We start from the raw sequence: 12,199 nt of genomic DNA on the forward strand, positions 1-12,199 counted from the left end.
CACTGAGGACTAGAAACCATTCCTTGGTTCTCCGAAGGTACTTAAGAATATTCTTGACTGCGGTCCAATGTGCTTTTCCAGGGTTCCCTTGATATCTACTGACCATGCTCAAAGCGAAGGCCACATCAGGGCGAGTACAAGTCATAGCATACATAATCGAGCCAACTGCGGAAGCGTATGGTACTCGGCTCATTTCTGCTATCTCGACTTCGGTACCCGAGCTTTGAGTCTTACTCAATTTGGCATTACTTTGGATTGGTAACTCCCCCTTCTTTGAATTCTCCATACTAAAACATTTTAGTACCTTGTCCAAGTAAGTATTCTGACTAAGTCCTATTAGTCTCTTACTTCTGTTTCTCACTATCCTTATTCCCAAAATATAGGCAGCCTCTTTGAGGTCCTTCATAGCGAAGCACTTCCCAAGCCAAGATTTAACTTCCTTCAGGGTTGGGATGTCGTTTCCTATGAGTAGTATGTCATCGACATACAATACGAGGAAGCTTACTATACTCCCACTGGCTTTGACATATACACACGATTCATCCTCGCTTCGCAGAAAACCAAACTCTTTGACTTTCTCATCGAAACAAAGATTCCATCTGCGAGATGCTTGTTTTAGTCCATAGATGGACTTCTCAAGCTTACACACTCTATTGGGATGCTTCGCATTGACAAAACCCTCTGGCTGAGCCATGTAAACATCCTCAGCCAACTTCCCGTTAAGGAAAGCGGTTTTGACATCCATCTGCCATATTTCATAGTCATGAAATGCAGCAATGGCTAGCATTACCTTGATAGACTTTATCTTCGCAACTGGTGAGAAGGTTTCATCATAATCAACTCCAGGAGTTTTAGTGAAACCCTTCGCAACCAATCGTGCCTTATAAGTGTGCACATTCCCATCCATGTCGGTCTTCTTCTTGAAGATCCACTTGCACCCGACCGACTTACGACCTGGCACATTGTCAACCAAATTCCAAACTTGGTTGTCATACATGGACTGAATCTTGCTGTCCATAGCCTCTTTCCATTTCGCAGACTCAGGGCCTGCCACGGCTTCCTTGTAGCTATTAGGTTCGTCCAGATTCACTAGTGTACAATCACTAATGAACGTATCCCCTTTGGTAGTAATATGAAAACCATAAAACTGGGGTTGAACACTAACTCTTTCGGAACGTCTAAGAGGTAAGGACTCGTCAATTGGGTCAACCGGAGTTTCCTCCTCGGGTTGAGCGCCAGTGTTATAGGTTCCTTCATCGCTCGACTCTTGAAGCTCTTCAATATCAATTTTCCTCCCACTGTCCCCTTGGCTTATGAGTTCTCGCTCTCGGAAAACCCCTCTCCTCGCAACGAAGACAACATTGTCACTCGGTCTATAGAAGAGATATCCAAAGGACTTCTGCGGGTAGCCGATGAAAATACATCGCTCACTACGAGGTTCGAGCTGGTCGTGAGTCTCTCGTCTTACAAAAGCCTCGCAACCCCAAACCTTGATGTGTGCCAACGACAGAGCTTTCCTTGTCCACATATCGTGAGGTGTTTTGGCAACCTTCTTCGTAGGGACTAAGTTAAGGATATGGGCGGCAGTCTCTAAGGCATACCCCCAGAATAAGATAGGTAGCGAAGCATGACTCATCATGGAACAAAACATGTCTAGCAAGGTTCGATTACGCCTCTCAGCCACACCATTCAATTGTGGTGTCCTAGGTGGCGTTAATTGCGAAACAATTCCGCATTCCTTGAGGTAGTCGTGGAATTCAAGACTTAGGTACTCTCCACCTCGATCTGATCGAAGCATCTTGATTTTTCTACCCAACTGATTCTCCACTTCTTGTTTAAACTCTTTGAACTTTTCAAAGGTTTCTGACTTATGCCTGATTAAGTAGATATAGCCATATCTGCTATAATCATCGGTAAAAGTCACGTAGAAGCGGCATGCATCCCTTGTGGTGGATCTAAATGGTCCACATACATCTGTATGTATGAGGTCCAATAAATCCTCACCCCTTGCACAAGTGCCAGTGAAGGGTGACTTGGTCATCTTTCCAAGTAAACAAGATTCGCACACGTCATCGTCCCTAAGGTCGAATGACTCCAATACTCCATCCTTTTGGAGTTGGGCTATGCGTTTCTTGTTGACATGTCCAAGACGACGATGCCACAAGCATGCTTTATCCAAATCATTGGAAGCATGAATACACAACACATCATTTCCTAGATTGTCTACAACTATCACAGTTTCATATATTCCATTACAAGGCAATGCTTCAAAATAGAAAACACCATTAAGATAAGCATTATTAGAACCCTTTTCATTATCAAATGAATATCTAAAACCCTGTCTATACAAACCATGAAATGAAATGATGTTTCTTGCCATATCTAGTGAATAGAAACAATTATTTAAATCTAATCCTAATCCACTACTGAGCATTAAAGAGTAAACTCCGATCTTGGTGACAGGCGACAATCTTTCTTTTCCCCATGATCAAGATTATCTTCCCATGCTCTACATCCCTATTTCTTCTTAGGCCCTGCAAATAAGAACAAATGTGAAAACCACATCCTGTATCAAGAACCCAAGAAATAGCATGTGATGAATCATTAGATTTAATAGTGTAAATACATGCGTAGGACGGCTTGATCTTTCCATCCTTGATATCTTACAGATATTTCAGGCAGCTTCGTTTCCAATGCCCTATTTCATGGCAGTGGTGGCACTCTGCCTCCTTGGGGTTCGAGTTGGGTTTAGCGGAACCAACCTTGGTTCCACTAGAAGAGGAGCCATTTTGGGACTTTCCCTTATGGTGTCTCTTTGAGGGAGCCTTCCTCTTCTTACCCTTCCCTTGCCCAATTGCCAAGACTGGGGCAGCAGTAGGAGTTGGAGATGGTGCAACAGATTTATCTTTGAGGTTGCTCTCAGCAGTCCTCAGTAGTCCTTGAAGCTTGCTCAAGGTGACCTCCTCCTTGTTCATGTGGTAGGTCATGCGGAACTGGCTATAGCAGGGAGGCAAGGAATGAGGGATGATGTCAATTGCCAGCTCTTCATCAAAGTTCACATTCAACTTTAGCAGGCGATCAACATATCTCTTCATCTTTTGCAGATGAGCAGTAAGGGACTCTCCATTACCCATTTTTGTAGTGATCTTCGAAGTGATGATCTCGTATCTTTCTTGCCTAGCGCTTTGGTGGTACCGGTCCAGCAGATCCTGATGCATTTCATAGGGGTACATGTCCTCATAGGACTTTTGGAGTTCTGCAGTCATAGTCGCTAGCATGATGCAATGGACTTTCGTGGCATCATGCTCATGGGCCTCAAAGGCCGCGATCTCTTGATCAGAGGCAGTGTTGATGTTGATTTCCTTTAGCTTCTCATCGAGCAAATACTCTTTGTCCTCGTATCGAGTGACCATTCGAATGTTGCGGATCCAATCATTGAAATTGGACCCGTCAAAGATCACTCTCCCACACAAGTTCATGAGTGAGAACGAGCCAGAGGAAGTTGAACCAGAAGCGTTGTTGTTGTTGACGTTCGACATCTGAAATGGAAAAAGAACAAAGTTTGATTAGAAATGAATCCCCAATTAAACACCCAAATGAGAAATTAGGGCTAGGATCCTACAACATTATTTACAAATTAGAAGAGGGATGCCGTAATCTAACAAGTAAATAATTTGAAGGTAAGTGAATGACGATTCACTAATTTTCCACCATGAAAAACAAATTAAAGCTAAGTTTTAAATGTATTGAAAACTCCTAGATCTTTTGAGATTCATTGAACTTTTCAATGGCATGTTTAAATCTCGATATGCCCCTCAAGTTTGTGACTGGGATGCCGAGGATCACAAAGCGGGTGTGAATAACCATGCAAATATACATGGTGCCCTCATTGTTACAGTCACTTATTCGATGTGTCGGTTAACCACAAACGCTCCATCGAACTATGACAAATAATGAGTCACCCTTTGTCACCTTTGCTTAGAACCCAATTAGTGTGCCGGTTAACCACACACGCTCCACTAACGTCTTAGCAAGGGTACAAAGTGTAATTTCATGGAATTGCATCAATTCACTTTTGCCTAAAGTAACTAAGATTGGGAATTTTGTAAAAGCATCTAGTTACTTTTATAATTTCATTATACTTTTAACGAGGAAAGGGTTGCCCTATCCTACCCGTTCGGCTAACGACCCTCCACCAATCAAGGAAGCGGTGGGTGAGAGTGGACACCCATTAAACGACCATTTTATAGGTCATAACCTTATATCCCCCTTATAGATCGGTTTCGTGAATGAGGCCTACTAACGGTAAGACTAGAATTTAAGTTATATATATATATATATATATATATATATATATATATATATATTAATCTTATAATATTATAAAGTATAAGGTTGAATTTTAAACTTGTAAATTTCTAGGGTTTGAAATTTAAATAGTTTAAATTAAACTTTTAATCAAAAATTTAAATTTCAAAACTTGAGGGCAAATTTTGAACTTTTCAAAACACAAATGATCAAATAGAAAATAATTTAGATTAAACATTTAATTTAATGATTATCTAAATTTCACCTAATCAATTTTATTTACAAGATAATTCATCAATTAATTTAAATAATCAAATATTATCAAATAAGGAATTTATTATTCAAACAATTGGTAATTATCTTTTGATTTGGTAAGAATAATCATAAAATAGTAATAAAATTCGGATTTTATTAGTCAAAAACGATTTAGGTAATTATCCTTAAGAAAAAAACAGCAAGAAATCCCGAAAATCTCTCTGTCTGACAGCTAAACTCGTCGAGTTCTCAATGGAACTCGTCGAGTTCATCAGACAGAAAGCCCAAAAAACGATTTTAAAGCATGGATGAACATACAATGCATCAATACAATAGAAACCAAACAAAGCTCTGATTCCACTGAAGAGTTTTACACAAAATAACATCCTATGTGCTCATGCAAACCCTAATGCTTGGATCAAGGTTTCTCTATTGTACATGCAATTCATCCAAGACTTACAAACCCTAGATCTAGTGCATATAGTTCGAAATTAGTATAATAAAATAGATCTAGATGATTACCTTGATTGTTGATTGTAAATCTTGAAGCCTTAAGAACTTTAGTACCTCAAATGTTGTGCCTCTAATGAATCACAAACACCAAAAGCAATTAGATGAAACAAGAGAGAGAGGGGAGAGGAGAAATTCGGCTCTAAGACTTCTAGGGTTAGGTCTAGTCAAATTCTCATGCCCAAGGGGTTCTTATATAGGTGTAGGAATTAGGGTTTCAGCCATTATCCTTATCTGGTTACTTAGCCACCAAGCAGCCCATAAGATAATTCTATAATCCCCATTATGGACGAATTCTTAAGGCCTTATCCTTAGAATTCGTCCATCCTATCATTTAGGGTTTCCTTGCCCAACCTTGTAACTATCACATAATTACAATTCAGTCCCCCTAGTTCAATTAACTTCTTTTGATCATAGAATTAATTCTCAATTAACACTTGACCAATGTTAATTAAACAAATATGATTTTTCTTTTAATATATTATTCTTATAATATATTAATAAACCATAATAACCTCTTTCTCTAATTTTCCTCCAGTCAAGTTGCTTTGGTGAAGGCAACCCAAAAGGACCATGCACAACCGGGTCAAGTACATACCAAATATAGTTATGGACTTAGACACTAATCCAACAGTAACATGAACTGAAACTGAATGGTGAATGAAGTTGTCATCAAATGAAATATCGAAGCTTTCTTCAATTACCCGTGTTCGATGATTGAGAACCCTATTAGCCTTGGATTTTGCAGAATAGGCCAAGAAGATTGCTTCATGAACTTTTGGTTGAAATTTTGTCAGTTGGTCTCTATTGTTCTTGATAAAACACATGCATCCAAAAAATGTAAGAAATAAATACTAGGTTTTCTACCGTTCATGGATTTATAAAGAGTCATGTTGAGATAACGATTGATGATGCTTCAGTTCTGAGTGAAGCATGTAATATTGACGGATTCAGCCAAAGATAGAATGGTAGATTAGTGTAGTTCAACATCAATCAAGTTGCATCAACAAGAGTTCGGTTTCTTCGTTCAAGAACACCGTTTTGTTGTGGAGTCTAGGGAGCCGAAATGTTGTGATTTATACCCTTGTCAACCAAGAACTTCTCAATGGTTTCATTAGTGAATTTTGTTCCATTGTCACTCTAAACTCTTACGACTGACAGTTTAGTCAACACCTTAATTCCTTTGATGAAGTTAATTGTAACACTCAGTTTCAGGTTTGCTTCGTTGCTCAGGGATGCGGCCCAATCATCAGTTGTCATGAGGCTTAGGGCCTTGGGAAAGGAAGGATTTGGCCCAATTCGGATGTAGGTGTCATAGTACAAGTGATCCAAGTGTTTGATTGTAGCTTCGGAGGCCAAGGGTATAATCGTAATTGGATATCTCGATCTTTTATGGATTTTGGGTTTTGTTTGGGAGGTTGTACGGTTTGGGGGTGTTGTTAGGAGCGTAGGGCTTCTTGTCACCTTTTCGTGGAAACAGACCTAGGATGAGGGAGTTATGGTATTTTGAAGTTATTGGCGGATTTGGCCCTTGGTGGAAAAAGCTTGCATTTTGGTCCCATGCATGCAAAGGTGGCATGCGCGTGAGTACGCCCATCGTACTAATGGAAAAGTGAAGTGCTGGTTTGGAGCTGTACGCCCAGCGTTCGTGTAGGATCCCAAAACCCTAAATTTTTAGGGTTGGTTCACTATTTAAACACCTTAAGTCCCAGCTGTGAGCCTCTCTTTCATCCTCCATTGTCTTAAACCCTATTTTTGAGCTGTAGCCTCATCCAAGAGTGTTGTGAGCCTTTTATGTGCATCATTGGTGGGTTTTAGTGTACATTCGAGAGTGGAAGTGTTGTGCAAGGTGGTGAATCAAGGGGAAGGCTTGTGGATCTGGACTAATTGCTACATTTTCAGCTCATAAAAGGTAAAAAGTTCTAACCTTGTTCATTAGAAGTTGAGATCTAAGATTATGTGGGTTTTGGTTCCATTTTGACCTCATGGGAAATATCTGGTGGTTGGACACCACTCCAGGAGCTTGGAGTTGCCACTCTTAGCAGTTATGAGGTTATAAGTTCATAAAAATGCTTGCTTGATACTTAGATATGGTCCATGCATGTTCTTGTTGGGTTTTAATGGATTAAAATGGTTATTGGGTCCCATTGAGTCATGTAAATGCATAAAGGTGCCGACTTTATGCATTAAGAACTTAGTTGGAAGGTATTCTGAGGTTTTTATGGAAGGACTTAACAGATTAAGTCATGAAATGAGTTTTGGAAAAATAGCGGGTACGCTCCGCATAAATGTGAGTACGCCCCACGTACTGTAGACTTCGGGGGTACGCTCAACGTACCAATATGTACGCCCAACGTAAAAGGCCCAGTGCCATTTTGGGCTTGTTTGTCATCTTTGGGCCTTGGATTTGGGTTGTGGTGCTTGAAAGTTAGACTTCTGGACTGAGGAATTGTTTTTGGAGTTGGACACCTTCTTGGGCTAGGTTATGGGATTTCTTTGTTAGGCCTTGTAGGCCCAATGGATTTGAGCCTTTATGGGCCCAATGGGCTTGAGGCTCGTGGTGTCTTTGGGATTTTCTATTAACAAGGAATTGTTGGGCTTTTAGATAAGGCCCATATGGGGGTTGGGCTCAATTTGGAAAATTGGGCCATTAATGGTGTAACACCCCGACTCCCAGGTATGAACTTCAAAGCTTTTTATTTATGTTTTTAGACCTACTCGACGAGTTGGATGCCCCAACTCGTCGTGTAGAAAAGGATCCGGTCGCGCGAACTTTAGGACCTACTCGACGAGTTGGAGGACCCAACTCGACGAGTTGGAGCTGGAATATGAAACCCTAATTTCTAGGGTTTTGCACCCTATTTAAAGGCTCATTAGCCACCCTCTGTCTCTCTTATCGCCCTCCTTGACCTCAGAAAACCCTAATCGTGTATTACTCCTCATTTTGTGTGTTAAAAGCTTGGGAGGTGGTTTTAGTGAAAGAAACTTGAAGACTCAAGAGCTTGTATCAAGGAGAAGCTTGTAGATCCAGTACCTACTCCGTCTTGGCTTTCATTTGAAGGTAACAAGTTGTTACATTGATCATTCTAGTGTTAGATCTCCTCATTCAAGGGTTTTAGGCCATTTCTAGCATATTTGTGGATCATTTTTGGTATTGAGCATGATCTGAGGTTGTAACTTCAGATCTGGACTCCTCTAAGCCCTCATAGTCATAAAGTTATCAAATTTATCAAGCTTTGGCCCTTCTCTTTGGCTGAAACCTCTTCTTTAGCTTGGTTTTGGCATTTAAGGCCTTGCATGCACGTAAAGTTTGCAACTTTACATGGTAACTATGCCCTAGGAGTTTAGATCTACAGTTTGGAGCCTTGGTTTCGCTTAAAAGCGTCTGAATGAGAAAAGGGCTGAAGGAACTCGACGAGTTGCATAGCCAACTCGACGAGTTGGATGAGGTTTCCCGCTTTCTGGACTATGCATGAACTCGACGAGTTAGAGAGGTAACTCGACGAGTTGGTTAGGGTTTTCCCGACATTCTGGACACTACATGGACTCGACGAGTTGTTTGGAAACTCGGCGAGTCGACTAGGGTTTTCGTGATTTCTTGAGTTCTGAAGGAACTCAACGAGTCAGTAAGCTACACTTGACGAGTTGGGTCAACATGGATTGTTGACCTTGACCGTGGACTTTGACTTTGACCAAGGGATTGACCAGTTTGACTTCTGGGGGTGTTTTAGTAATTTGGAAATTTATGGAAGTAGATCATTGGTGGATGTAGGTGTTTGAGTTTGGAGCTGTATTTGGGGAGTTTGACATTATCATCCCGAGCTACTTGTGAGGTGAGTTCTTCTCACTATATCAACAGGGTCTAAGGCACCAAGGCCGACCCTTTATGATTTGTATCCTGGTTTTAGGATGATGATATGTTAGTGATATGTTAGATCGGTATCCTGGTTATAGGATGAGGCTATGTTAGGGATCTGTTATATCTGCATGACTATCTGTACATGCTAGCTAGCGTATGATATTTATGTGCACATGATTGTTTGATTAGGGGTTGGGTTGAGGCGGACATGCTTTGTGCTTTGTGCCAACATACCCAGGCGGGCCGGATAGACTGCAGACCCGGTTAGGGTGTACTAGTCAGGTTGAAGGCCCGAAGAGCGGTCCTGATAGCCTGAAGGCCCTGAGAGGCGGTCCAGACGTGCCGATGGCTCGGAGAGCGGTCCAGATAGACTGATGGCCTTGCAAGGCGGTCCAGTCAGGCTGATGGCTCATTATGCATGCTGTTTATATGATATTGTTATGGTTTGTATGGCGTTGGTATTTTGGGGGAACTCACTAAGCTTCAGACTTATAGTTGTTGATTTTGTTTCAGGTACTCCTGATGATCGCGGGAAGGCAAATGCGTGATCGTGCACCTCCTTACATTTTTATGATTTGATTCTGGGATACTCTGACATGAAACCATTTGAAAACAAATTTGTAATAATTATTAGTTTTTGGACGATTTAAAAAGTTTTAAATTGGCATGTATTTTATGGGTGTTACAAGTGGGATTTTATGAATCTCGTAGTTTTGGACTTTTTGGTTATTGGTTTGGGCCTCGGTTTTGGTTCAAGTTGGACCAGGGGTAAAATGGTCATTTTACCCCAAGTATGGATTACGGATCTCGGTTTGGGAACCCAGTTTCTAATTGGGTGTTATTTTAGTATTGATAGCTCAGGATGACGTCAGAGCAGCAACTAGGGATTTCTTTCAGTGAGCTTCTGCGTTCGAGGTGAGTCTCCCTTCGTGAATGTTACAGGTCGAAGGCACCAAGGTCGGCCCCTTTATTTATTGTATAGTATGATGGTTGTCTGTGTGATAATTATCATGGTTCATGTATTGCTTGATGATTATGTAATTTATGTGTGATATTATGTGGTAGTGGTAGGGCGAAATAGACCCTGTAACCGGTTGAAATAAACCGGATGGTAGGTCGGGAACCCATATATGCCTGACAAGGGTAGGTCGAGCACCCAGATATGCTCGACAGTATCCGGTTGAAATAGATCAAAGGGGTAGGTCGGACACCCATATATGCTAGGTAGTATCCGGTTGAAATAAACCAAAAGGGTAGGCCGGGCACCCATATATGCTCGGCAGTATCAGGTTGAAATAGACCGAAAGGGTAGGCCGGGCACCCATATATGTCTGACAGTATGTTTGCGTTATATGTGGTATTTGGGGAACTCACTAAGCTTCATGCTTACTGTTTTAGTTTGTGTTTCAGGTACTTCCAACTCAAAGGGGAAGGGGCCGGCTTAATCGCGATGCATCCCACTATGATTTTCCGCAGTAGGGATTTTGGGACTTATGCTCTGATAATGTTTTTCCATGAATTGTCTTGATTATACACTTTAATTATTTTGTGTTTTCGTATCACTGATGTTTTATGTTTGTGATTGGTAAACTTAAAAATGAAATTTTTGAGTCGTGCTTTTGGGGATGTTACACTTTTTTTTTTTCAAAATATACGTGAATTATTCAAATAGAATATTATAATGTAAATATTCAAATCGAATTTTTGGAATGTTAGAGTATTTTACTAGAATATTAAAGTATAAATATTCAAAAAATTCTAATAGAATATTAGAATATTCTAACAAATATAACAATTCAAGTAGAATATTAGAATATTTTAATATATCTATCAATTTTAGTAGAATATTAGAATATTCTAATATTCTAAAAATTCGATTTGATTATTTACATTGTAATATTCTATTAGAATATTTCACTTATATTTCGAAAAAAAATGGTGATTTTTTTTAATTTTTTTTTGATAATTTAAATAAGTGAAATAATATTTAAAAAAAGAATTTTTGGATTTTTCCTTTTATTTTGCAATTTATAATTTTTTGATCTCCAAAATGAATGGCTATGATCGTGTCCCCATATCTAACAAAATTAGCATGGTCTCAAATGAATCTCTACCGATATATATATATATATATATATATATATATATATATATATATATATATATATATATATAGGGCAGGACTAGGTTATTTTGTTTCTTATATTTATTGTGTGCTAGAATGCACCAATAGGAATTTAGTAAATTAAATCATTATTTAATTAAATAAATATAAATATTAAATGATTTCCATAATTATATGTATATTAAATGATATCCATAATTATAATTCTCTTTTTATGGAAACTAATTATATATGTCATTAATGTCAGCAATAACATTCTTTCAGAATGAATTCGCATCTAGGTTTTTATATATGAGTTTGTATTTTGTTTCAGGACTCACTCACTTAAAATACAATAAAGTTGCATTGAATATGAAGAACGAGAGTGTATTCTACTAGAATACACTCTCATTCTGCTGGAATACACTCTAATTCTTCTACATATTAATTCATTCTGAAAAAATATTATTGTTGACATTAATGACGAATCTAATTAGTTTCCATAAAAATGAGTTATAAGTATGGATAGCATTTAATATACATATAATTATTACAAAATTGTTATTGGTGCATTCTAGCACACAATAGATGTGAGAAACATTTGAACCTACCTCTCTCTCTCTCTCTCTCTCTATATATATATATATATATATATATATATATATATATATATATATATATATATATATATATATATATCATGAATTTGAGAATTTCTTATATACCTTTTAAAAAAATCAAAATATCATCTTTGCCCAATCTAATATCTAAATATCATATTTAACCCTTTATAAATTTTCAAAATATCACATTTCTTTAATTTTAATATTTTTAAACATTTTATAATCATTATAAATCGTTATGTGTATCAATTAACTATTATATCCAACACAAATATTTTTTTAATTAAAGAATATTTTAAACTTTTATTATTATAGATAAACTAATTATATAAACGAGACTTATTATAAACAATGATAAAGTATATTTATATGTTTATTTAGTTTAAATGGCTTCTTAATAAACTAAAACTTCAAATTGTTTATTGGTATGACCATTATTTTGATAAAACAAAATTATAGTATACTACAGTAAATTGAACTAACATATGTAATAATCTGACGTTAACGAGCCTTTCTGCATTGTAAATTGGAACTTCAAAC

Source organism: Lactuca virosa, chromosome 1 (assembly GCF_052849685.1).
Source record: "Lactuca virosa cultivar CGN04683 chromosome 1, Lactuca_virosa_CGN04683_v6, whole genome shotgun sequence".
Classification (NCBI taxonomy): domain Eukaryota; kingdom Viridiplantae; phylum Streptophyta; class Magnoliopsida; order Asterales; family Asteraceae; genus Lactuca; species Lactuca virosa.